Here is a 26,289-nt window from a genome sequence, read left to right as displayed (position 1 = left end):
CGCCTGAACTCTGGGATCCTCCTGCCTCGCCTGAACTCTGGGATCCTCCTGCCTCGCCCGAACTCTGGGATCCTCCTGCCCCGTCTGAACTCTGGGATCATCCTGACTTGCCAGAACTCTGAGATCGTCCTGCCTCGACTGAACTCTGGGATCCTCCTGCCTCGCCTGAACTCTGGGATCCTCCTGCCTCGTCTGAACTCTGGGATCGTCCTGTCTCGCCTGAACTCTGGGATCGTCCTGCCTCGTCTGAACTCTGGGATCGTCCTGCCTCGTCTGAACTCTGGGATCCTCCTGCCTCACCTGAACTCTGGGTTCCTCCTGTCTCGCCTGAACTCTGGGATCGTCCTGCCTCGCCTGAACTCTGGGATCCTCCTGCCTCACCTGAACTCTGGGATCCTCCTGCCTCGTCTGAACTCTGGGATCCTCCTGCCTCGTCTGAACTCTGGGATCCTCCTCCCTCGCCTGAACTCTGGGATCGTCCTGCCTCGCCTGAACTCTGGGATCCTCCTGCCTTGTCTGAACTCTGGGATCATCCTGACTCGCCTGAACTCTGGGATCGTCCTGTCTCGCCTGAACTCTGGGATCCTCCTGCCTCGCCTGAACTCTGGGATCCTCCTGCCTCGTCTGAACTCTGGGATCGTCCTGTCTCGCCTGAACTCTGGGATCCTCCTGCCTCGTCTGAACTCTGGGATCCTCCTGCCTCACCTGAACTCTGGGATCCTCCTCCCTCGCCTGAACTCTGGGATCATCCTGCCTCGCCTGAACTCTGGGATCCTCCTCCCTCGCCTGAACTCTGGGATCCTCCTGCCTCGCCTGAACTCTGGGATCATCCTGACTCGCCTGAACTCTGGGATCCTCCTGCCTCGCCTGAACTGGGATCCTCCTGCCTCGCCTGAACTCTGGGATCCTCGTGCCTCGTCTGAACTCTGGGATCGTCCTGCCTCTTCTGAACTCTGGGATCGTCCTGCCTCATCTGAACTCTGGGATCGTCCTGCCTCGCCTGAACTCTGGGATCCTCCTGTCTCGCCTGAACTCTGGGATCCTCCTGCCTTGTCTGAACTCTGGGATCGTCCTGCCTCGTCTGAATTCTGGGATCCTCCTGCCTCACCTGAACTCTGGGATCCTCCTGCCTCGTCTGAACTCTGGGATCGTCCTGTCTCGCCTGAACTCTGTGATCGTCCTGCCTCATCTGAACTCTGGGATCTTCCTGTCTCGTCTGAACTCTGGGATCGTCCTGCCTCACCTGAACTCTGGGATCCTCCTGCCTCGCCGGAACTCTGGGATCGTCCTGCCTCGCCTGAACTCTGGGATCGTCCTGCCTCACCTGAACTCTGGGATCCTCCTGCCTCACCTGAACTCTGGGATCCTCCTGCCTCGCCGGAACTCTGGGATCGTCCTGCCTCGCCTGAACTCTGGGATCGTCTTGCCTCGCCTGAACTCTGGGATCGTCCTGCCTCGCCTGAACTCTGGGATCGTCTTGCCTCGCCTGAACTCTGGGATCCTCCTGCCTCGCCTGAACTCTGGGATCGTCCTGCCTCACCTGAACTCTCGGATCCTCCTGCCTCACCTGAACTCTGGGATCCTCCTGTCTCGCCTGAACTCTGGGATCCTCCTGTCTCGCCTGTACTCTGGGATCCTCCTGTCTCGCCTGAACTCTGGGATCCTCCTGCCTCGCCGGAACTCTGGGATCGTCCTGCCTCACCTGAACTCTGGGTTCGTCCAACCTCGCCTGAACTCTGGGATCGTCCTGCCTCACCTGAACTCTGGGTTCGTCCAACCTCGCCTGAACTCTGGGATCCTCCTGCCTCGTCTGAACTCTGGGATCCTCCTGCCTCGCCTGAACTCTGGGATCCTCCTGCCTCGTTTGAACTCTGTGTTCCTCCTGCCTCGCCTGAACTCTGGGATCGTCCTGCCTCGCCTGAACTCTGGGATCCTCCTACCTCGTCTGAACTCTGGGATCCTCCTGTCTCGTCTGAACTCTGGGATCGTCCTGCCTCGCCTGAACTCTGAGATCCTCCTGCCTCGTCTGAACTCTGGGATCCTCCTACCTCGTCTGAACTCTGGGACCCTCCTGTCTCGTCTGAACTCTGGGATCGTCCTGCCTCATCTGAACTCTGGGATCGTCCTGCCTCACTTGAACTCTGGGATCATCCTGCCTGAACTCTGGGATCATCCTGACTCGACTGAACTCTGGGATTCTCCTCTCTCATCTGAACTCTGGGATCGTCCTGCCTCGTCTGAACTCTGGGATCTTCCTGTCTCGCCTGAACTCTGGGATCGTCCTGCCTCACCTGAACTCTGGGATCGTCCTGCCTCGACTGAACTCTGGGATCCTCCTGCCTCACCTGAACTCTGGGATCCTCCTGCCTTGTCTGAACTCTGGGATCGTCCTGTCTCACCTGAACTCTGGGATCGTCCTGCCTCGTCTGAACTCTGGGATCCTCCTGCCTCGTCTGAACTCTGGGATCCTCCTGCCTCGTCTGAACTCTGGGATCCTCCTGCCTCGTCTGAACTCTGGGATCCTCCTCCCTCGCCTGAACTCTGAGATCCTCCTGCCTCGCCTGAAGTCTGGGATCCTCCTGCCTCGTCTGAACTCTGGGATCCTCCTCCCTCGCCTGAACTCTGAGATCCTCCTGCCTCGCCTGAAGTCTGGGATCCTCCTGCCTCGCCTGAACTCTGGGTTCCTCCTGTCTCGCCTGAACTCTGGGATCCTCCTGCCTCGTCTGAACTCTGGGATCCTCCTGCCTCGTCTGAACTCTGGGATCCTCCTCCCTCGCCTGAACTCTGAGATCCTCCTGCCTCGCCTGAACTCTGGGATCCTCCTGCCTCGTCTGAACTCTGGGATCATCCTGACTCGCCTGAACTCTGGGATTGTCCTGCCTCGCCTGAACTCTGGGATCGTCCTGCCTCGCCTGAACTCTGGGATCCTCCTGTCTCGTCTGAACTCTGGGATCGTCCTGCCTCGCCTGAACTCTGAGATCCTCCTGCCTCGTCTGAACTCTGGGATCCTCCTACCTCGTCTGAACTCTGGGATCGTCCTGCCTCGCCTGAACTCTGGGATCCTCGTGCCTCGTCTGAACTCTGGGATCGTCCTGCCTCTTCTGAACTCTGGGATCGTCCTGCCTCATCTGAACTCTGGGATCGTCCTGCCTCGCCTGAACTCTGGGATCCTCCTGCCTCGCCTGAACTCTGGGATCCTCCTGCCTCGTCTGAACTCTGGGATCGTCCTGCCTCGTCTTAACTCTGGGATCCTCCTGCCTCACCTGAACTCTGGGATCCTCCTGTCTCGCCCTAACTCTGGGATCCTCCTGCCTTGTCTGAACTCTGGGATCGTCCTGCCTCGTCTGAATTCTGGGATCCTCCTGCCTCACCTGAACTCTGGGATCCCCCTGCCTCGTCTGAACTCTGGGATCGTCCTGCCTCGCCTGAACTCTGGGATCGTCCTGCCTCACCTGAACTCTCGGATCCTCCTGCCTCACCTGAACTCTGGGATCCTCCTGTCTCGCCTGAACTCTGGGATCCTCCTGTCTCGCCTGTACTCTGGGATCCTCCTGTCTCGCCTGAACTCTGGGATCCTCCTGCCTCGCCGGAACTCTGGGATCGTCCTGCCTCACCTGAACTCTGGGTTCGTCCAACCTCGCCTGAACTCTGGGATCGTCCTGCCTCACCTGAACTCTGGGTTCGTCCAACCTCGCCTGAACTCTGGGATCCTCCTGCCTCGTCTGAACTCTGGGATCCTCCTGCCTCGCCTGAACTCTGGGATCCTCCTGCCTCGTTTGAACTCTGTGTTCCTCCTGCCTCGCCTGAACTCTGGGATCGTCCTGCCTCGCCTGAACTCTGGGATCCTCCTACCTCGTCTGAACTCTGGGATCCTCCTGTCTCGTCTGAACTCTGGGATCGTCCTGCCTCGCCTGAACTCTGAGATCCTCCTGCCTCGTCTGAACTCTGGGATCCTCCTACCTCGTCTGAACTCTGGGACCCTCCTGTCTCGTCTGAACTCTGGGATCGTCCTGCCTCATCTGAACTCTGGGATCGTCCTGCCTCACTTGAACTCTGGGATCATCCTGCCTGAACTCTGGGATCATCCTGACTCGACTGAACTCTGGGATTCTCCTCTCTCATCTGAACTCTGGGATCGTCCTGCCTCGTCTGAACTCTGGGATCTTCCTGTCTCGCCTGAACTCTGGGATCGTCCTGCCTCACCTGAACTCTGGGATCGTCCTGCCTCGACTGAACTCTGGGATCCTCCTGCCTCACCTGAACTCTGGGATCCTCCTGCCTTGTCTGAACTCTGGGATCGTCCTGTCTCACCTGAACTCTGGGATCGTCCTGCCTCGTCTGAACTCTGGGATCCTCCTGCCTCGTCTGAACTCTGGGATCCTCCTGCCTCGTCTGAACTCTGGGATCCTCCTGCCTCGTCTGAACTCTGGGATCCTCCTCCCTCGCCTGAACTCTGAGATCCTCCTGCCTCGCCTGAAGTCTGGGATCCTCCTGCCTCGTCTGAACTCTGGGATCCTCCTCCCTCGCCTGAACTCTGAGATCCTCCTGCCTCGCCTGAAGTCTGGGATCCTCCTGCCTCGCCTGAACTCTGGGTTCCTCCTGTCTCGCCTGAACTCTGGGATCCTCCTGCCTCGTCTGAACTCTGGGATCCTCCTGCCTCGTCTGAACTCTGGGATCCTCCTCCCTCGCCTGAACTCTGAGATCCTCCTGCCTCGCCTGAACTCTGGGATCCTCCTGCCTCGTCTGAACTCTGGGATCATCCTGACTCGCCTGAACTCTGGGATTGTCCTGCCTCGCCTGAACTCTGGGATCGTCCTGCCTCGCCTGAACTCTGGGATCCTCCTGTCTCGTCTGAACTCTGGGATCGTCCTGCCTCGCCTGAACTCTGAGATCCTCCTGCCTCGTCTGAACTCTGGGATCCTCCTACCTCGTCTGAACTCTGGGATCGTCCTGCCTCGCCTGAACTCTGGGATCCTCGTGCCTCGTCTGAACTCTGGGATCGTCCTGCCTCTTCTGAACTCTGGGATCGTCCTGCCTCATCTGAACTCTGGGATCGTCCTGCCTCGCCTGAACTCTGGGATCCTCCTGCCTCGCCTGAACTCTGGGATCCTCCTGCCTCGTCTGAACTCTGGGATCGTCCTGCCTCGTCTTAACTCTGGGATCCTCCTGCCTCACCTGAACTCTGGGATCCTCCTGTCTCGCCCTAACTCTGGGATCCTCCTGCCTTGTCTGAACTCTGGGATCGTCCTGCCTCGTCTGAATTCTGGGATCCTCCTGCCTCACCTGAACTCTGGGATCCCCCTGCCTCGTCTGAACTCTGGGATCGTCCTGTCTCGCCTGAACTCTGGGATCGTCCTGCCTCATCTGAACTCTGGGATCTTCCTGTCTCGTCTGAACTCTGGGATCGTCCTGTCTCGTCTGAACTCTGGGATCGTCCTGCCTCATCTGAACTCTGGGATCTTCCTGTCTCGCCTGAACTCTGGGATTGTCCTGTCTCGCCTGAACTCTGGGATCGTCCTGCCTCATCTGAACTCTGGGATCCTCCTGTCTCATCTGAACTCTGGGATCCTCCTGCCTCACCTGAACTCTGGGATCCTCCTGTCTCACCTGAACTCTGGGATCCTCCTGTCTCGCCTGAACTCTGTGATCCTCCTGTCTCGCCTGAACTCTGGGATCGTCCTGCCTCGTCTGAACTCTGGGTTCGTCCTGCCTCGCCTGAACTCTGGAATCCTCCTGCCGCGCCTGAACTCTTCGATCGTCCTGCCGCGCCTGAACTCTGAGATGATCCTGCCTCGCCTGAACTCTGAGATCGTCCTGCCTCGCCTGATCTCTGGGATCGTCCTGCCTCGCCTGAACTCAGATCCTCCTGCCTCGCCTGAACTCTGGGATCGTCCTGCCTCGCCTGAACTCTGGGTTGCTCCTGCCTCGCCTGAACTCTGAGATAGTCCTGCCTCGCCTGAACTCTGGGATCGTCCTGCCTCACCTGAACTCTGTGATCGTCCTGCCTCGCCAGGACTCTGGGATCCTCCTGCATCACCTGATCTCTGGAATCGTCCTGCCTCGCCTGAACTCTGGGATCCTGTCCTGCCCGGACTCTGGGATCCAGCCCCGTCTGCGTCCTGCATTTGAGTCCATTCCATGTCCACTCCTGACAATAGCATCACTGAAGCAGATCACAAAATCATATGAATCACAATAGATGTGTCTGGTGTAAAACTGAAAATACTGGATAGAGGGTCAGCTTTGTCTATAATTTCTGAGGCTGACTGCAACAGACGTTTTTCAAAACTACCATTAGAAAAGACCTCGGAGATGCTAAAGACTTACACAGAGAAAAAAATGCCTCCCAAAAGCAATCTGAAAGTGAATGTGATGTATGGAGGCCAAGAACCACAATTAAAGTTTCACTAGTTGAAAAAGTGCAGGGCCAGAACTTTTCGGACATGAATGGTTGAGAAAAATCCAACTGGGGTGGCACACAATCAAAGTTATCAATGTGTCATCAACAGGAAATCGCAGTCTAAAGGTAGAACTAACCAGAGATGGGCACAGCTGCTTGATGCCAATGAGAAGGTATTTGAGAAGGGCACTGGCAAACTCAAAGGCTTGAAGGCCAGAATCGAACTGGATGAAACAGCAACAGCAAGATTCCATAAAGCACATCCTACAGTTGATGCTGAACTTCAGAGCTTGGAGGCGTTTGGCATTCTGACCAAGACTGAGTGGAGTGGTTGGGCCATGCCCATTGTCCTGGGCAAGAAAGGGAAGGCCAGATATGTGGGAATTTCAAGATGAGCACCAAGCTTGTGCTGCATACTGTGCAGTATCCCTTGCCGTGAATAGAAGACACTTTTGCATTGTTGGGAGGTGGGGAGAGATTTTCAAAGATTTATTTGTCACAAGCCTATCTACAAATGGCGACTGAGGAGTCAATCAGGAAGTTCCTCACAATCAACAGTCACAAGGGACTGTTCCAGTATAATCATCTTGTCTTTGGCATCACCTCAGCTCCAGCAGTTTGGCAAATGCTCCAAGATAACCCAGGAACATAATGTTACCTTGATGATATTATTGTGACTGGCAAGAATGATGAAGAGCACCTCCAGTCCCTGGTAAAGTACTTACCAGGCTGAGTGAGTATGGTCTGCGGGCAAAGGGAAAGAAATGGGAGTTTTTAAGAATGAAATCTAATATTGTGAACATGTAATTGGCAAGCATGGCTAACATAAATCACAAGAGAAGACTGAAGCAGTGCTGCAGGCACCCAAACTGGAAAACGTGTCACAACTCAGTTCATACTTGGGCCTTTTAAACCACTACAGTGCTTTGTAGACATTGCTAATGTGCAGCACCCATTGTGTGCACTGTTGCAAACAGGGACAAAGTGGGAATGGTCAGGAACATGTGAAAGAGCATTCAAGGAAACAAAGAGACTCATAATATCCAATGAAATGCTCACCCGATATGACCCATCTCTGCTCATCAGACTGGTGTGTGATGTGTCCCCTTATGGTATTGGTGCCATTTTGTCACACATTATGAAAGATGGATCTGAACATCTGATTGCATTTGCTTCAAGATCACTGACAAGTACAAAACACACTACACACAGATCGACCAAGCGGCCCTTAGTCTAGTATGGGGAATAAAGAAGTTCCACTACAACCTCTATAGACATAAGTTTATACTAGTGACAGACCCTTGTGTACATTTTCAGTCCCAGCAAAGGAATCCCAGTGATGTCTGCTCCCCGGTTACAACACTGTTCATAGGAACCCACTCTTATGACATGGAGTTCAAGTTATCAAACAACACAGCCACGCAGATGGCTTGTCACGTCTTCCACTATAGTCAACTGAAGATGAAAGGTCTTCATCCTGTGACCCAGGAGACATGTCCCACAGAGCATTGGTGGACCAGTTGCCGGTAACAAATTCTGAGCTACAAAGAGAAACAAGGAATGACCTGCCCATGGTAACCTCACATTTCCAGAGTTCTCAGTGAGACGAGACCAACAGTTGGTATGTAAAAGAATGCTGATGTGTGGATCTCATGTTGTGGTTTCCTCTAAACTGTGCAGCAGAGAGTTAGAGAATCTGCATGAAGGACTCCTGGATGCAGTCAAGATGAAGAATCTCGTTTGGAGCTACGTGTAGTGGCTGGGAGTAATAATCTGATTGAAGACTTGATCAAAAGCTGTTCAGATGCCAAAAAGTTCAAACTGCACTTCCACAGGCACCGTTATACCCGTGGGAGTGGCCATCATCACCATGGCAAACAGTACATGTTTCTGATGGCTGTGGATGCTCATTTGAAGTGGCCTGAGGTCATATCAATTAAGTCAACCACATCAGGATAAACTGTTTCCATTCTGACTATCTTTGCCAGAAATAGCATATCTGAACAAATTGTGAGTGACAACAGACTACAATACACATCAGAAGAGTTCAGACTACTCATGAAGAAAAATGGCATCAAACATATCAAGTCTGCTCCTCACAACCCAGCAACAAAGGGGTTTATCCAAACCTTCAAGAGGTCCATTAAAGCTATGGACAAGGAGGAAACTTCTCTACAGCATAAGGTGGACAACTTCTTTGTGTATCAGAGCTCCATCCATGCGATGACAAATCAAACACCTGCAATGCTTTTCAGGATCAGGAATCTGAGATCTTGAATGAACCACCTGAAACCAGACCTACAGAGCGAAGTGCAGAATAAACAGTTCAGTCAAGTGAAGCAGCAAGGAGCTTCGAAGTTGGACAGGAAGTCCCAGTGCTTGCGTACCGAGAAGACAAGTGGACGTTCAGTAGGATAGCTACAAGAACTGAACCACTGATGTACACAGTGGATGTTGGAGATCAGACATGGAGGTGTCACGTGGACCAGATATTGGATGCTCAACCGAAGACCACACCCAAGTTGATTGTATCCAATAAGATGGACACACTACAGTCACCAGATTTACTTCTCAGCGATGATCATGTCACTGACACCGATGTGACACTAGCAACCGAGAACGTTGTCTTTTACCAAACACCTACCAAACCTGATACAACTCCACAGGTCCAGGGGTGCTATGAGAATGTTGTCTTTGACAAGACTCCTGCCAAACCTGATACCACTCCACAGGTCCAGGGGTGCTATCCTGAAAGAAACAGAGCACTACCCAAAAGACTGGATCTTTAGTACAGCGGGGTTAGTTATGGGCTGTTATTGTGAACGCATGTTTCTTTGGAATATGGTTAGCGAAAAGGGAAATGGAATGTTTTGTACATGCACAGTTTTATGTTGCAATAATCTAAAGGGGGAGGAAATGAAATCTATGGATATATTTCTTTTAGAGCAATGACTTCCATTAGCACTGCGTATGGACTGATAACTTATCCATGTGTGTTGCTCTGATGTCTACGCATGCGTATTAATCTGCACTTCCTCTCTCTCTCTCTTTCTCTCTGTGCGATGTGAATACACCAGTAAAACCTACTCCTGTGTGCATGCTTTTGTTTAATGGAGATGTATTTGCACAGACTCAACATAACTCAACAGACCGCTGTTTGTCATACCTAAATGCATGTAACTCAATCAGACTGCTGTTTGTAGTACAGTACCCTGTTGTCTGTAACTCAATCAGACTGTTGTTTGTGGTAACAGTACCCTGTTGTCTGTAACTCAATCAGACTGTTGTTTGTGGTAACAGTACCCTGTTGTCTGTAACTCAATCAGACTGTTGTTTGTAGTACAGTACCCTGTTGTCTGTAACTCAATCAGACTGTTGTTTGTAGTACAGTACCCTGTTGTCTGTAACATAATCAGACTGTTGTTTGTAGTACAGTACCCTGTTGTCTGTAACTCAATCAGACTGCTGTTTGTGGTAACAGTACCCTGTTGTCTGTAACTCAATCAGATTGTTGTTTGTAGTACAGTACCCTGTTGTCTGTAACATAATCAGACTGCTGTTAGTAGTACATTGTTGAATGTAACTCACCTGTTAAATTTTCTCGCTTCACCATAAAGGCTACATTTCAAACAGACTTCATTTTCCTGCATTGAAAACAAAAGCTGTTGGCAACTTCTGCTGATAAAGAAATCAAATTAATATTTCAGGTCAGAAACGACCTTGCTGAGTGTTTAGAGCATTTTCTGTTTTTATTTCACACTTCCAGCATTTGCAGATGTTAGAATTTTCACTCTCAACTGAAAAGTGCATTTGAACATTCCATGGTAATGTATAATGTGACAGACATGTAAGTTCCTGTTGCTCCTCTTGTTAACATATCTGGCAGTTAAATTCAGAAGACAATTGATTAATTCAAGTATTGATTGCAATTAAAGCGATTGGTGAGTTCAGGTGAGGGGAACTGTGCAGGAAGAAGGTCACAGAAGAAATCGCCTTTCATTTGTATGATTAATTTTCTGAGAGTAAGCTGTCTCTTTTCATGCCCTTCATTAATGCTTGGCTTGGGAAAGTATTTTTAGAATCGTAGTCATTATTTTCCAGGAAATACATCGGGGATCTGAATTATTAGGACACATGTGAAAGACACAGTGAAATGTGCTAATAGACATGAGCATCAAGTAGAAGCACACCATGTAATGTTACCAAAGTTACTGCACTATATAATGAAAGGGCTAACACCAGACACCGATTTAATGTAATTTATTTAGTCTGTCAACATTTTTGGATTAGTACTGAATGAATGCTCAGTCCTGGTGAAAGGTCTCAGCCTGACAAATCAACTGTTTATTCCCTTTCGTAGATGCTGCTTGACCTGAGTTCATCCAGCATTCTATGCCTTGCACAGAACTGGGCTGTCACTATTGTTATATAGCAGGTCTAAAGCTGGATGTTTTGAGGGTGATGTTAAATAGTGATTCTCCAAAAGTTCTCCATCACCCAAAATGCACAGGAAAATGAAGCAACTTTAAAAAGACCTGACACCATCTAGATAAAGTAACCCAAGAGATTTGCAATCAATTCTACCTCTTAATGACTCTCTGTCTCTCAGCCACTAGCACTCTATTAATGCAGTGTGTGCATTAACACACAATCTTTCTTCAGCCACACCTCTAAAATATAAGACTTTTAACCATATAACCATATAACAATTACAGCACGGAAACAGGCCATCTCGGCCCTTCTAGTCCGTGCCGAACGCTTACTCTCACATTACTCTTACTCTTAATCGCTTACTCTTTAATTTTAGGGTAACTCAGAGCTTGAATAAGGAACATTGCTGCAGTGTGTCCAGGCTCCCTTCAAACGCTGTCCTAGCCAGAAGATACGTTGCAAAATCTTCACCATTGCGTGATCATAAACTTCAGAGTAGAGTCGGAGCAACTTCACCATTCAAGTAGCCCGTCACCACCTTCTCAAGAGCAACTAATGGGATCAGTAAGTGCCAAACTTGTCAGCAATGGTCTCACCCTAGTACTGAATATTTCAAAGAAGTAAATACCACCTGATTTGAATCTGAATCTGAAGCAACCTATGATACCTTGCTCACAAGGAATGGTAATAGACAATAGACAATAGGTGCAGAAGTAGACCATTCGGCCCTTCGAGCCTGCACCGCCATTTTGAGATCATGGCTGATCAATTACTATCAATACCCGGTTCCTGCCTTGTCCCCATATCCCTTGATTCCCCTATCCATAAGATACCTATCTAGCTCCTTCTTGAAAGCATCCAGAGAATTGGCCTCCACTACCTTCCGAGGCAGTGCATTCCAGACCCCCACAACTCTCTGGGAGAAGAAGTTTTTCCTTAAATCTGTCCTAAATGACCTACCCCTTATTCTCAAACCATGCCCTCTGGTACTGGACTCTCCCAGCATCTGGAACATATTTCCTGCCTCTATCTTGTCCAATCCCTTAATAATCTTATATGTTTCAATCAGATCCCCTCTCCATCTCCTTAATTCCAGCGTGTACAAGCCCAGTCTCTCTAACCTCTCTGCGTAAGACAGTTCAGACATCCCAGGAAATAACCTTGTGAATCTACACTGCACTTCCTCTACAGCCAGGATGTCCCTCCTTAACCCTGGAGACCAAAACTGTACACAATACTCCAGGTGTGGTCTCACCAGGGCTCTGTACAAATGCAAGAGGATTTCCTTGCTCTTGGACTCAATTCCCTTTGCCTGCTGCACTTGCTCATTCACCTTCAGTGACTGATGAACAAGGACTCCTAGATCTCTTTGTATTTCTCCCTTACCTAACTCTACACCGTTCAGATAATAATCTGCCTTCCTGTTCTTACTCCCAAAGTGGATAACCTCACACTTATTCACATTAAACGCCATCTGCCAAGTATCTGCCCACTCACCCAGCCTATCCAAGTCACCCTGAATTCTTCTAACATCCTCATCACATGTCACACTGCCACCCAGCTTAGTATCATCAGCAAATTTGCTGATGTTATTTTCAATGCCTTCATCCAAATCGTTAATGTAAATGGTAAACAGCTGTGGTCCCAATACCAAGCCCTGTGGCACCCCACTAGTCACCACCTGCCATTCCAAGAAATACCCACTCACCACTACCCTTTGCTTTCTGCCTGCCAACCAGTTTTCTATCCATGTCAATGTCTTTCCCCCGATGCTCTGAGCTTTGATTTTACCCACCAATCTCCTATGTGGGACTTTATCAAATAACATACACTCAGCAGCTACTTTGCGCCTAGTAAAATGGTCACTCAGTGGTGTTTGTGGTCTTCCTCTGCTGTAGCCTATCCACTTCAAGGCTCAATATGCCGTGCATTCGGAGATGTTCTTCTGCACACCACTGTTGTGACGCGTGGTTATTTGAGTTACCGTCACCTTCCTGTCAGCTTGAACCAGTTTGGCCATTTTCCTCTGACCTCTTTCATTAACAAGGCATGTTTGCTAACTGAATGACCACTCACTAGATGGTTTTGCACCATTCTCTGTAAACTCTGGAGACTGCTGTGTGTGAAAATCGCAAGAGATCCGCAGTTTCTGAGACACCACCAGGCACCAACAATCACTCCACAGCCAAGGTCACTTAGATCACATTTGTTCTCCATTATACTGTTTGGTCTAATGAACAACTGAGCCTCTTGACCACATCTGCATGTTATGTGTTGAGTTGCTGCCACAAGATTGGCTGATTAAATACTTGCATTAACAAGCAAGTGTGGCGGTGTACCTTATAAAGTGGCCACTGAGAATATATGAGTGCTAAAACATCTTGCATGAGTTTTTGATCCAAATGTCCTCGAGTTTTATGGCAAACATGCACAAAAATGATAAGTAGAAACAGTAGTGTAAATATTAGTGTCCCTGGTTTTGTTGGCCAAATGTGGAACTGGGTCTTCAGATGAAATTTAAATTCAAGGCCCCAAATATGATACAGCTGCTATCAATGTACTTTGCTCAAGTTAAGTTTGAAATATCCAACAAACCAGCAACTCTTCACACTGTAAATGCATGTGTGGGCACAGAGAGAGAAATGTACTAAATAAATAAATAATCAAGGGAACCGTTAAAACATACCCGTCTCTCCACTTTGCCCACCTACATCAAGTATGTGCACCTTCCAGGAGACACAAGTGCGGAAATGCTGGACTCTGGAGCAAGAAAGGGCAAGAAACTCAGTGAATCAAGCAACTACGGGGCAAATGGGTGTCATTGTTTTGCCTCAAGACCCTGTATCTATACTGAATTTTAACCTCTTTGTAGGTTTTCTGAGTCTTCTTAAACTTTTCAAAGGAACGTATCTTTGGTGTTGTATGCAGTTCTTAAGTTGAGGAAGGACTCATTTCAGAAGAATCTTGTGTCATTTCTTCCAGATTCCAAATGGTCTTGGTAACTCTTGGATCTCTAGTGAATTATGTGATTTATGTGCACTCATCTAATTCTGCCTTTTATTTTCACAAAGTTTCTCTCTGAACAACTTGCTTCCACCATTTCCTCAATCATCGATTTCCAACGTCAGACTTGACAAGTGGTGTTGCGACACAAACTCCAAAATGTTATTTAAAACTTCTTTTCATCATTATTTCAATAGTAATTTTACATTTATTTCAAATGCTTCTCCTCCACCCTCCTGTCAAGATTTAGTTGAACTATGCTCAATCAGGTTTTCTCTTCTGTCCCTCTTCTCTCTCCTGATCTTCCTAGTTCTTAAATACAAACAATAGTTCTAATTTCACAGGCAAAGTGGCAATTTCAGACTAAACTTGTATCAACAAAGGATGCTTGACAGTTGTGGCAGGGCTTGAATGCCATCACTTCATATAAAGTAAAATCAAGTGACACAGGTGACAACAGGGCTTTGCTTTCAGATGAGCTCAATGCCTTCTGTGCTCACTTTGACTGTCAAAACATGGAGGAACCATCACAAACTCCCACAGCTCTTGATATTCCTGTGACTTCAGTCTCTGTGGCCAACGTGTGAGCATCCTTCAGGAGGGTGAATCCACAAATAGCATCTGGCCCAGACAGGATACCTAGCCAAGTAGTAACCACCTGTAGTGATCAACTGGCTGGAGGGTTCACTCAGACCCTTCTCCTTTCATTTCGGCAGCCTAAGGTGTCCACTTGCTTCAAGCAGGCTTCACTTATTCTGATGACTAAGAAGAATATGATAACCTACCTGAATGACTATCGTCCAGTAGCACCTGCATCCACACTGAGTTGGACATGAAATATATCAACTCCTTCCTGAGAGGCAATTTGGATAACTGCTCCAATTTTCTACTGGAGCAACAGGTTCACGGTAGATGTTATCTCATTGGCTCTTCACTCAACCCAGGAACATCTAGACAGCGAAGATGCACACATCAGGATGCTCTATCAACTACAGATTGGAATTCAATACTATCATCCCCTCAAAACTAACCTATAAGCTTCAAGACCTTGGGCAATTCGATCCCCAATTTCCTCACTTGTAGACTACCGTCAGTTCAAATTGGTAACAATATCTCCTCCACAATATCCATCAGCCGAGGTGTATCACAAGGCTGTGTGCTTAGCCCCCTGCTCTACTCACTTTACGGGTATGTTTTAACTATGGCTAAGCACAGTTCCAATGTCAGATTGAAGTATGCTGATGACTGTGCCGTAGGCCGAATCAAAGGTGATGATGAATCAGCATATAAGAGGGAGATTGAGAACCTGGCTGAATGGTTCCACATCGACAACCTTTCACTCAATGGCAGCAAAACCAAGGAGTTCAATATCATTTCAGAGGACCTGTCTTGGATCCAGCATATAAGTGCAATTACAAAGAAAGCATGGCATCTCCTCTACTTCCTTAGGAGTTTGCGAAGATTCATCATAACATCTAAAATTCTGACAAACTTCCAAAGGAGTGTACAGTGAAAAGTATATTGGCTGGCTGCATCACAGCCTGGTATGGAAACACCAATGCCCTTGAATGGAAAATCCTTCAAAAAGTATTAGACAGGGCCCAGTACATCATGGGTAAAGCCCTCCCCAGTATTGAGCACAACTACATGAACCATTGTCACAGAAAAGCTGGATCCATCACCAGAGATCTTCACCACCCAGGTCATGCTCTCTTCTTGCTGTTGCCATCAGGAAGAAGGTACAGGAGCCTCAGGACTCACACCACCAGTTTCAAGACCAGTTATTGTCCTTCAAGCATCACACTCTTGAATCAAAAGAGATAATTTTATTTGCCCCATCACTGACATGCTCCAACAACCTATGGACCTCACTTTCAAGGACTCTTCATCACATGATCTCAATATTTATTGCTTATTGATTTATTTATTATTATTATCTCTTTCCTTCTTGTACTTGCACAGTTTGTTGTCTTTTGCAGACTGAATGAATGCCCAAGTTGGTGAGGTCTTCAATTGATTCCATTATGGTTATTATTCTATTACGTATTTATCGAGTATGCCTGCAAGAAAACAAATCTCAAGGTTGTGACCTGTATAGTGACATATACGTACTTTGATAATAAATTTACTTTGAACTTTTGAACTTTGACCATCACCCTAATTCTTTTCCCTTCTCTACCCTCTCTCTCTCTCTCTGCTTACGGCTTATACGCTCTTTTCATCATGTTGCCCTTTACACTGTTCTCATCTATCCTCCCACATCCCTCCCAAATTCCTTGCTCCACCTTCCTGTCCTAGTGGATTCTATTATCTGTAGCCCTTTGTTACCTCCACCTACCTATCCCCTCCCAACTTCTCACCTTTCTCCATCCGCTTATTACACCTCCTCACTTGGATCCACCTCACTTTTCAGCACTTGCTGTACCCCTTTCCTTCACCTTTTTATGTTGGCTGTCTGCCCTCTATTGATGCTGGCTATCCATGCCTCCCCGCAGATGCTGACTGTTCCAGTGAGTTCCTCCACCATTTGTTTGTGGTTCCAGATTTTGGCAACTGCATTCTTGCGGCTCAGTCATATTCTTGTAGGCATTAGGAATTCAGTAGGTTCACTTATTGTTTAAAGTGGCATTGTCCTATAGTTTAGCAAAATGTTTGCCAATCAGTGCTTATTATTAAATTTGTCATGCTTGTCTCTTCAGTGCAATGTGTGTGATTCTTACTGTCATTGCCTCAGCGCCCAAATGCAATTGTTAAGAGACAGAGAACTGATAAAACATGCACATCTTATTTATATTCCACTGTCTCCATCTGCAGTGTAAATGAGTATAGAGGTTTTGTGTACAGTATATCAAAACAGCAGTAGAGCTTTGTCAGAATAAATCCAGGAGCTAGAGAATCAAACTGAATCAAACTGAAGTGAAGAATATAATTATTTATGAAGTTCTATGGAATGCTTTGGACATACTTTCAATGCTGGAGACATTAACATTGCAGTTACATTAGCCCTGAGGCAGTTCAATTCAGCAGCTGCAATGATACCGTCTCCAGCTCGGGAAACACAGCAGGTTAAGGTTCTTCATGGAGCATTAGAGTAACTCTTAGATGCAGATTTTCTCCTGTTAAACCTTGTTGTTTCTCAGCCACCAGCCAGATATCAGTTTCCCAGTGTTTCTATGAACTTTTTTATGCTTATGTGAGCAGATGGTGTTCTTCTGAAACTTAATTCCTTAGATTCCTTAGAGTTATAGAACTACAGCATAGAAACAGGCCCTTTGGCCCTTCTAGCCTGTGCCAAGCTATTAATCTGCCTAGTTCCATTGACCTTCACCCGGACCATTGCCTTTCATATCCCTCTCATCCAGGTACCTAACCAAATTTCTCTTAAAATTCCTTGTGTTTGTTATCCCTTCAGCTAGCACATGGAGCCTGTTCTCACAGCTAAAATATGCTCAACAAATACCCCTCTAACAGTACTACACTGGAATCTCAAAGCCTCTTTGATAAACTCTTCCCATTTCAATCAATTCGTTTATTTGTCACAATCCAGGATGCTTGTAATTCAGATTCATTGATTTATCACATCTGTATCAAAGTATACAGTGAAATGCATCACTTGTGTTAATAGCCAACACATCCGAGGTTATGCTGAGGACAGCCTGCAAATGACGCCACACATTCCAGCATTAAAAATAGCATGGCCACAATGCTTGGCAGAACAACATGGAACACAACAAGCAACAAAACAACAACAGCAAAAACAAACCCTGTTTCTCCCTCCCACCCACAGGCATACACAATCCTTTAACCCATCCTCCAGCCGACATGGGCCTGTAGACATTGGGCTATGACCTCCCCACTTAGCTCACAGACGTTGTCAGACTCGGGTTCGACCAATAGACCTTGACTGCTGGACTTCTGGTTCACTTTTGGGCCTCAGTCCTCTGCAACAATCCAGGGACATGCCAATCACTGAACAGTAGGCTTTGAACTCCGGACTCATCACTGACAAAACCCTGAACAGTAGTCTCAAACTCCAGTTTCACCGATTCACGAACAGAGGGATTCATTGGAACTTGTTCCTCTGCCTGCACAGAACTCCAACTCTGGACAATTTGCTGGTGGTGTGGGGTAAGTTCTTGTTCACTCTCCGGTGATACAATATCCAACCACCAATGTCCCAAGTCCACATCACTGGTGTTTGAATGCAGAACAGATTATACTCTGGCCTGACCTCCAATTCCCCACATCCCTGTCCCTCAACCCCAACCTGTTCCTTATCTCCTCTCTCTATCTCCAAAATCATCCTTACAAACCTAAAAAAGCAATTAACAATTAGCAATTGTCCATCTTGAAATATCCATCTTGAAACTTTGTGCATCTGTCATGAGATTGGAGCTGTAACAACTTGGGAAAATCAAAAACCTGCTGATGCTGGAAATCTGAAATACAAGAAAATGCTGAAGGCACTCAGCAGTTCAGGTCGTGTGTGTAGAAAGAGAAAAAGTTAACTTCTCAGGACTATGCCCTTTCAACAGAACTACTTTAATATTAGACAACGCTTTTCATAAGTCACGCATGGCAAGCTGGTACTCACAGGTGGGTCCACTCTCTCTCTCTCCCCCCCCCCCGTCTTGTTTTACGCCGGTTGGCACCCAGCTTAATGGTGCATTACCGCCTCCTTCTGTTCTGGAGTATGCGATGGACTCACATTCTAAATCCCTTCACCCAATCGCACACATACACATACCCCAACCTACACTTTATCTTCCCCATCCTAGTACCCTATTTCTGTTTATCCATCATATCCTATAAAAAACCCCTGTACCCCTTAAGAAAGCTAAAAATACCCTGACCTGTGTTCTCTCACCCATGCCCAGCAACCCTTTTAATGTGAATTCCTGCATCCCCAAGTCCCTTAGATTAATTCTCATCATCTCTCTCTGTATCCCATACTTCCTGCAACTCAGAACTACATGTTCTACTGACTCCTCTTCCTGACATTCCTCAAAAATCCTGTCTAGTGTTTCCCTATCAATTTCAGTGTTTGGTTTAGTGCACAGTGCCCCAGCCTTAACCTAGTCCACACAATTTCCTCTCTTCTGTATCTACTTCCTACCCTAGTACCTGCAACACTTTTTTGTATTTGATGTAAATGCCTCCCTTTCCCCTCCCTGTCCCATCTTTCTTGCCACATTTGGTTAATTTTTTCCCAGATTACACACTTAACCTCTGCTTTACTGATACTAATGTGTATTTTCTATATTTTCTTTCTTTATTGCCCTTGTTAAGAATGAGGAGCAAATCTGATGGACAGAAGGGTACAGAATCACCAATGCCCACCCCCTGCTTTTTGAGAATTGCAAGATCGCTATTATTTCGGGTCTGATACCCAGGAAATGAGAGAGATACACATCATGTCAGTAATGAGAGAGAGATGCAGGATAACAGAAAAGGCAGTTGTTATCGACAACGCAGGAATACACAAAAAGTGGAATGTCTCCTAACAAAAGCGGAACGGAACCACTGATTACTGCTATTGTCTCTTGGAGAAGGAATTGTGTATTGAGTACTCTACTATTCATTGAAACCCCTCAGGGGGCAGCCAGAGTGGTCTGGTTGAGGGATTGCATCATCCCAACCTGATTGACATCCGAGACCCTGTGAGTGAGGATAAAAGTCGGGTCTGGGGAACACCCCTCAGACACACCAGGAGAAACGTACGAGACCTGTGGGGGGCTTGTGTGTGCGTCCACCCTTGCCTGGGTGTTGAGTCCTCCACGGAACAGTCTAGCTAAAGGACAGATATGGATCAAGATCGTAACAAGGAAAGTCGGCAAGTTTCTCTCTCTCTCTCTCCAACAATTGCCACACGGTGATCAGCAACGACTGCAGCCTGTATGAACTGAACTGAACTGAACTTTATATTTCCATTGGACAGTTCATTATCCCCTAGACAACAATAGAGCTTATTTCTTATTGATTATTATCATACCTGCACTTTTAGGTTTAGTATTGATGATGTATATTATCTGTATATTTGAAATGATATTATTTTTGTGTATTTTTACTAATAAATACTGTTAAAAATAGTATCATCAGACTTCAACGGTTACTCCTATCTTTGCTGGTAAGACACCCAGTTACGGGGTTCGTAACACCCTCTTTGCCAACTCATCCACCCTTTCATTGCCCTTCATCCCTACATAAGCTGGAACCCACAGAAATTTAACCTGACCTCCCTGATTTGCAACTCTTGTGACTGACTGAAGGACTTCATGAAGTACATCTTGCCGGCTGTTTGAGTGAGAAGACCTTAACTTGCTAGTACTGAGGATGAATCTGAGCACATCAACACTTTGACTAGTTTAGTTTTCTCCACCCAACGCAACGCAACCAACACTGCCATCATCTCCACTGTATACACCGCTAACTTATCAGATGTTCTGCTGATTGCAATTGATTTTGCTGGTATAGCCACCCCAAACCCTGTCACTCCTGTCTCAGGTTCCTTAGCACCATCTGTATAGACCCGAGTATAATCACTATACTTCTCCATCACATGACAGTTAAATGCACTTACCAAATCAGTTTTATACTTTCCTTTCCTTTTTACCTCTAACAAATGCCAGTCTACATCAGGCCATACCAGCTTCCATGGAGCAACAACCGGATAAACTACTGAAGGACTTATCCTTCGATCAAACACTCCACGTGATCTAGCAATATCATTCCCTACCTGACTAAAGTTTTCCCTCTGAAACCTCCCATTTCCCCAGGACTCCTGCAACACTCCTTTAGCAGGGTGAGAATCATTGTGTCCCTGCAAATTAACCCAGTAGTTTGCCATCAATTGCATCCTTCTTAATTCCAAAGGGATTATTCCCATTTCTACCTGTAGGGCTGATACTGGTGATGTTTTAAAAGCCCCACTGCACACTCTCAAAACCTGAGCCTGAATCACATCCACTTTCCTTACAAGAGACCTAGCTGCTGATCCATATGCTACACTTCCATAATCCAACACAGATCTTACTAAAGCCACATACATTCTCTTTAATGCTGAACAACTTGCTCCCCATTCCCTACCAGTCAAACATCTCATCACATTTATTACTTTTTTACATTTCTCCTCAACTTTCCTGATATGGTCTGCCCATGTTAATCGTGAATCAAATATAACTCCCAGAAATTTAAATTATCCAGCCCTTTCTAATTCAATCCCATACATCCTTAACTTCTTCCCTACTTCAGTTCTTTTCCTAGTGAAAAATACAGTTTGAGTTTTTTCCACTGAAAATCTACATCCCCAATCATAACCCCACTCTACCACTTCATCAATTGCTCCTTGTAGTTTCCTGATTATATGCTCCGTGTTCCTGCCTCTTTTCCACAAGGCCCCATCATCGTCAAACAGTGACCTACCTATATCCACTGGTACCTTTGTGAAGACATCATTGATCATGATGATGAAAAGTAACGGGCTAATCACACTGCCCTGAGGTGTGCCATTTCCCACTGTGTACTGTTTTGATAATTCTGATCCAATCCGAACTTGAATTTTTCTACCAAACAAAAAATCTTTAATCCAATTAAAAACTCTCCCCCCAACCCCCATCTTGTGCAGCTTAATTAATAATCCTTCCTTCCACATCATATCATAAGCTTTTTCAATGTCAAAAAGCACTGCAGCTACTGATTCTTTATTTGCCTGGACCTTTCTTATTTCAGTCTCTAACCTTCTCACTGAGTCGATGGAATTCCTTCCCTTCCTAAAACCACTCTGATAACTTGCCAGCAATCCTCTCTTCTCAAGATCATACGATAACCTTTCTGTTATCATCCTTTCCATTACCTTACATATATATTTGATGTTAGTGCTATTGGCCTGTAGCTAGTGGGTTTTGACGGATCCTTGGCAGGTTTCCTTATTGGAATTACTACTGCTTCTTTCCATGCACTTGGCAATCTTCCCTCCTCCCACACTGTTATAAAAATGCAGTAACTTCAAGAACGCTCCTTCTCCTAGATTTTTTAGCATAACGTAGCATAATTAGATCTTTCCCTGGGGAGGTTGGTCTCGATCTCTTTATTGCTCTCACCATTTCTGCCAAAGTAAATGGATCATCAATTATATCATCTGTTTCTTTCCTCCTGTTTAACACACCTGGGTATTGACTCATTGTTCTTTCCCTTCTCCTTCTCCCTTCTTCAGACAAATTTTCTGAACTATGTATCTTTACTAATGACTTGGCCATGATCTCAGCCTTGTCCCTGCTGGAGACTGCTGTTTCCTCCTCAGATATCATTACTGGATACTCCCAATCCCTTCTATCTCCCCCCATCCTCTTAATCATTCCCCATACCTCTCCCACAGGCATTGTTCTTCCTATTTTGTTGCAACAACTCCTCCAACTTGCCCTTATAGCAACGTATAGTTCTTCTCACCACTACCTGTGCCTTCTTATATTGAATCAAATGCTGCATATTATGGGTTCTTTTAACTAGCCTGAATGCTCTATTTCTGTTTTTTACAGCTTGACAACATTTCTCTGTCTACCACAGCACTATTTTTCTGTTCATCCTATTTTTACTCCTGGGTATAGATCCTTCTGCTGCCATAATAATTGCTGAAGTCACCTGACTGTTTAATTCATCTATATCTCCAGAAATGTTGATCTTTGACAATGCTTCTTCACTTAACTTCTGGAACTTACCCCAATCTGCTTTTCCAAACACCCACTTTGGGACTCCCCCACCTGGTCTTATTTCAACTCTTTCACCCACTGAACATAAAACTGGGTAGTGATCACTGCCTACTGTTGAAGCAGTCCAAACTCCCCAGTTACTGATGTCAGCCAAGACATTAGACACTAACGTAATATCTAATACCGACTCGTTCCTGTTGTTATATTTATGCTTGTTCCTCTACCATCATTCATACATACCAAATCCCTTTCTTCCATCAAATCTTCAATTACCGTTCCATTTGAATCTATAATCGGATCCCCCCATATTATGCTGTGAGCATTGAAATCTGCACTACTTTATGTCTATTTTGTCCTCGTATCCTTAGTAGGCTGTCCAAATCCAACCTTTAACATGGATTGTAGTAGTTAATTATAACCACTCCCTCCCCTCTGTCCCACACTTCCACCACTATGTATTCCTGATCGTCTCCTTTTTCCAATACTCTATACTGTATACCTTGCTTGATTAACATAGCACAACCTCCTCCTCCCCCTAGATTTCTATCTTTCCTTATCATTGTATACCCATGTACCACAAAGTCTAAAGCTGGTTTCAACCAAGTTTCCTTAATACACACTAAATCTGGATTTACAATCATTTCCTTAATAAAGTCCTTAAATTCCTGGCCATTGGCCAGTAAACTCCTTGCATTCCATTGCAAAAGAATCACCATAATGAGTACTAACCAACCTATGACACTTCCTGGCTTGACTGATTAGTGAGGTTCTCCCTCACTTCTTCCCATGTCAGTTCTACTAACCCTAAATGGTTTACTGCTGCTTTGACCACCAGCTGAATTTTGTCACTTTTTGACTTTATCTCTGCCGTACTATTAATGACTCCTGCAATGAATGTAACTAGAGCTTTTTTTCCACATAAATCCTGTCATTTACTCTTCGCTGCATCTCTTGCATCCCTATCGCTCTCTGGTCATTAGGAGCATTATTCTGTCCTCTTGACATTCTTACAGCTTCTGCATAAATGATCTTTCTTTTCACTCTTATTTCTTGAATTTTATTCTCCCTTCTCAAAACCTCACACCCACTATACGCCACATTATAAGCTCCTCCACAATTACAGCATTTTGGTTGCACTCCTGTTCCGCACTTCCCATATTCATGATTATCCCCACATCTAGCACATCTCCTCTGCCTTTTACAGTTTTTAGCTATGTGTCCAAACCTTTGACAATTATAGCACCTCAATGGCTTTGGCACATACACTCTTACTGGGTAACTCATGAAACCCAGGAACACTTTCCTTGGCACTCTTTCTTCTTCAAATTCAATCAATACTGTTTCACTTTCCTTTTTCATTCCCTCCTTTGTTGCTTTCAGTCTTAGAACATTAATTACTTTCCCCCCTTTGATATTCCCCTTCAACTTCTCCATGTTTATACTCATTGGTACACCCGTGATCACTCCTTTACAACCACCATTTCATGCTCCCACCCTCTCTGTGTATTACACCTTGCATTTTCCTATCTCTTTTAGCTTGAGTGCTTTCTCAAGTTGTTCCTCATTCGCACATCTTACCAATAGATTGCCATCAATAAGGACTTTTGCAAATACTTTTTCCCCTATCTTATTTGCCAGAGTTATTGTTAGGACAAACGGGTTAATTTTCTTATGTCTCCTTGCGCCTTCTCATTAAACCGAATTATGACAACACCTCCTCTCTGATCTTGTTCATCTTCCTCACTTTCAGAACTCTCTCCACTGTCATTTCTTATTTTTTTATTCCCTTTGTCTCGGTTTTCATTCATCCATCCCCTCACTATCTCCTTATTCCCTTTATTTCTCCCTTCACAATAATCCATTTCTCCCCAGCTGCCTTCCTCTGATCCCAAATCCCTATCCCACTCCTTCTCCACTTTCTTTCCCTCAGCCCCTCCTCTCACCTTGTCTGCCATTACCAGACCCAGGCAACCCCCTGCCAGCAATTCCCGCTCCTTCCCCACTCTCTTTCCCTCAACAAGTTCCAAACCATTTTCACACATGCACCCTTCCTCGACCAGCCACTTCACAGGTGGGTCCACATTGATTTTTTGTATTATATACTCAGTAGTTACTTTATTAACTACACCTGTACATTTGCTTGATAATGCAAATGTCTAATTAGCCAATTATGTGGCAGCAACTCAATGCATAAAAGCATGAAGGCACGGTCAAGAGATGTAGTTGTTGTTCAGAATATGGAAAAATTATAATCTAAGTGCCTTTGACTATGGAATGATTGTTGGTGCCAAAAGGGATGATTTGAGTATCTCAGAAAATGCTGATCTCCTGGGATTTTCACACAACGGTCTCTAGAGTTTGCAGAAGAGGGTGGTACAAAAGACAAAAAAAATTCAGTGAGTGGCAGTTCTGAGTGCCAAAATGCCTTGTTAATGAGAGAGTTCAGAGGAAAATGGCCAGACTGGTTCAAACTGTCAAACTGACAGGAAGGTGAACGTAACTCAAATAACCATGCATTACAACAGTGGTGTGCAGAAGATAGAAACATAGAAAACCTACAGCACAATACAGGCCCTTCGGCCCACAAAGCTGTGCCGAACATGTCCTTACCTTAGAAATTACCTTAGGTTACCCATAGCCCTCAATTTTTCTGAGCTCCGTGTACCTGTCCAGGTGTCTCTTAAAAGACCCTATTGTATACGCCTTCACCACCATCGCCATTCCACGCACTCACCACTCTCTGCGTAAAAAACTTACCCCGACATCTCCTCTGTACCTACTTCTAAGCACCTTAAAAACTATGCCCTGTCATGCTAGCCATTTCAGCCCTGGAAAAATTTCTTTGTCTATCCACATGATCAATGCCTCTCATCATGTTGTACTCTGTCAGGTCACCTCTCATCCTCCGTCTCTCCAAGGAGAAAAGGCCGAGTTCACTCAACTTATTCTCATAAGGCATGCTCCCCAATACAGGCAACATCCTTGTAAATCTCCTCTGCACCCGTTCTATGGTTTCCACATCCTTCCTGTAGTGAGGTGACCAGAACTGAGTTCCCATAGCACGGCGATGATAATCTCCAAATACACATCATGTCAAAACTTGAAGTGGATGGGCAACAGCAGCAGAAGACTATGAACCTACATTCAGTTGCCAGTTTATTAGGTACATGAGGTATCTAATAAAGTGTCTGCTGAGTGTGTAAATGCAGGTTTGTGATTGTCACCACCCATATGGGCCGGATCTCAAATAAAGACAGAATGAAGTTAAGGAGTACGGGCTTTTGTTGCAGTACAAGTCACTGTATGTATCAATGGTGTTGAGGTGGAGGTTGAGAACTTCAAATATCGAAGTATAAATGTCGCTAATCGCTTGTCCTGGCCCAAGTATGAAGACACAATGGCCAAAAAGCACATCTATTTCTTCCTTTAGAAAAGCAGCCACCATAAGCAGATCCATCCCACACCTGACATTCTCTCTTCTACAAGCAAAAGAAAATCTGCCGATGCTGGAAATCCGAGAAACACGCACAAAATGCTGGAGTAACTCAGCAGGACAGGCAGCATCTATGCAAAGGAGTAAAGTCAACATTTCGGCCGAGACCCCAAAACATCAGCTTTAATCTTTTCTGAAAATACGTACCACCAGGTTTCATGTCAACTTCTATCCTGGTGTAAAACTTGTGTATGGGCGCCTTTGGATGTTAAAGCTGAAATTGTCTTCTCATATTCTACCTCATCATGGCCTTGAAC

Source organism: Hypanus sabinus, chromosome 2, assembly GCF_030144855.1.
Source record: "Hypanus sabinus isolate sHypSab1 chromosome 2, sHypSab1.hap1, whole genome shotgun sequence".
Classification (NCBI taxonomy): domain Eukaryota; kingdom Metazoa; phylum Chordata; class Chondrichthyes; order Myliobatiformes; family Dasyatidae; genus Hypanus; species Hypanus sabinus.
Note: the sequence above shows the minus strand (reverse complement) of the source record.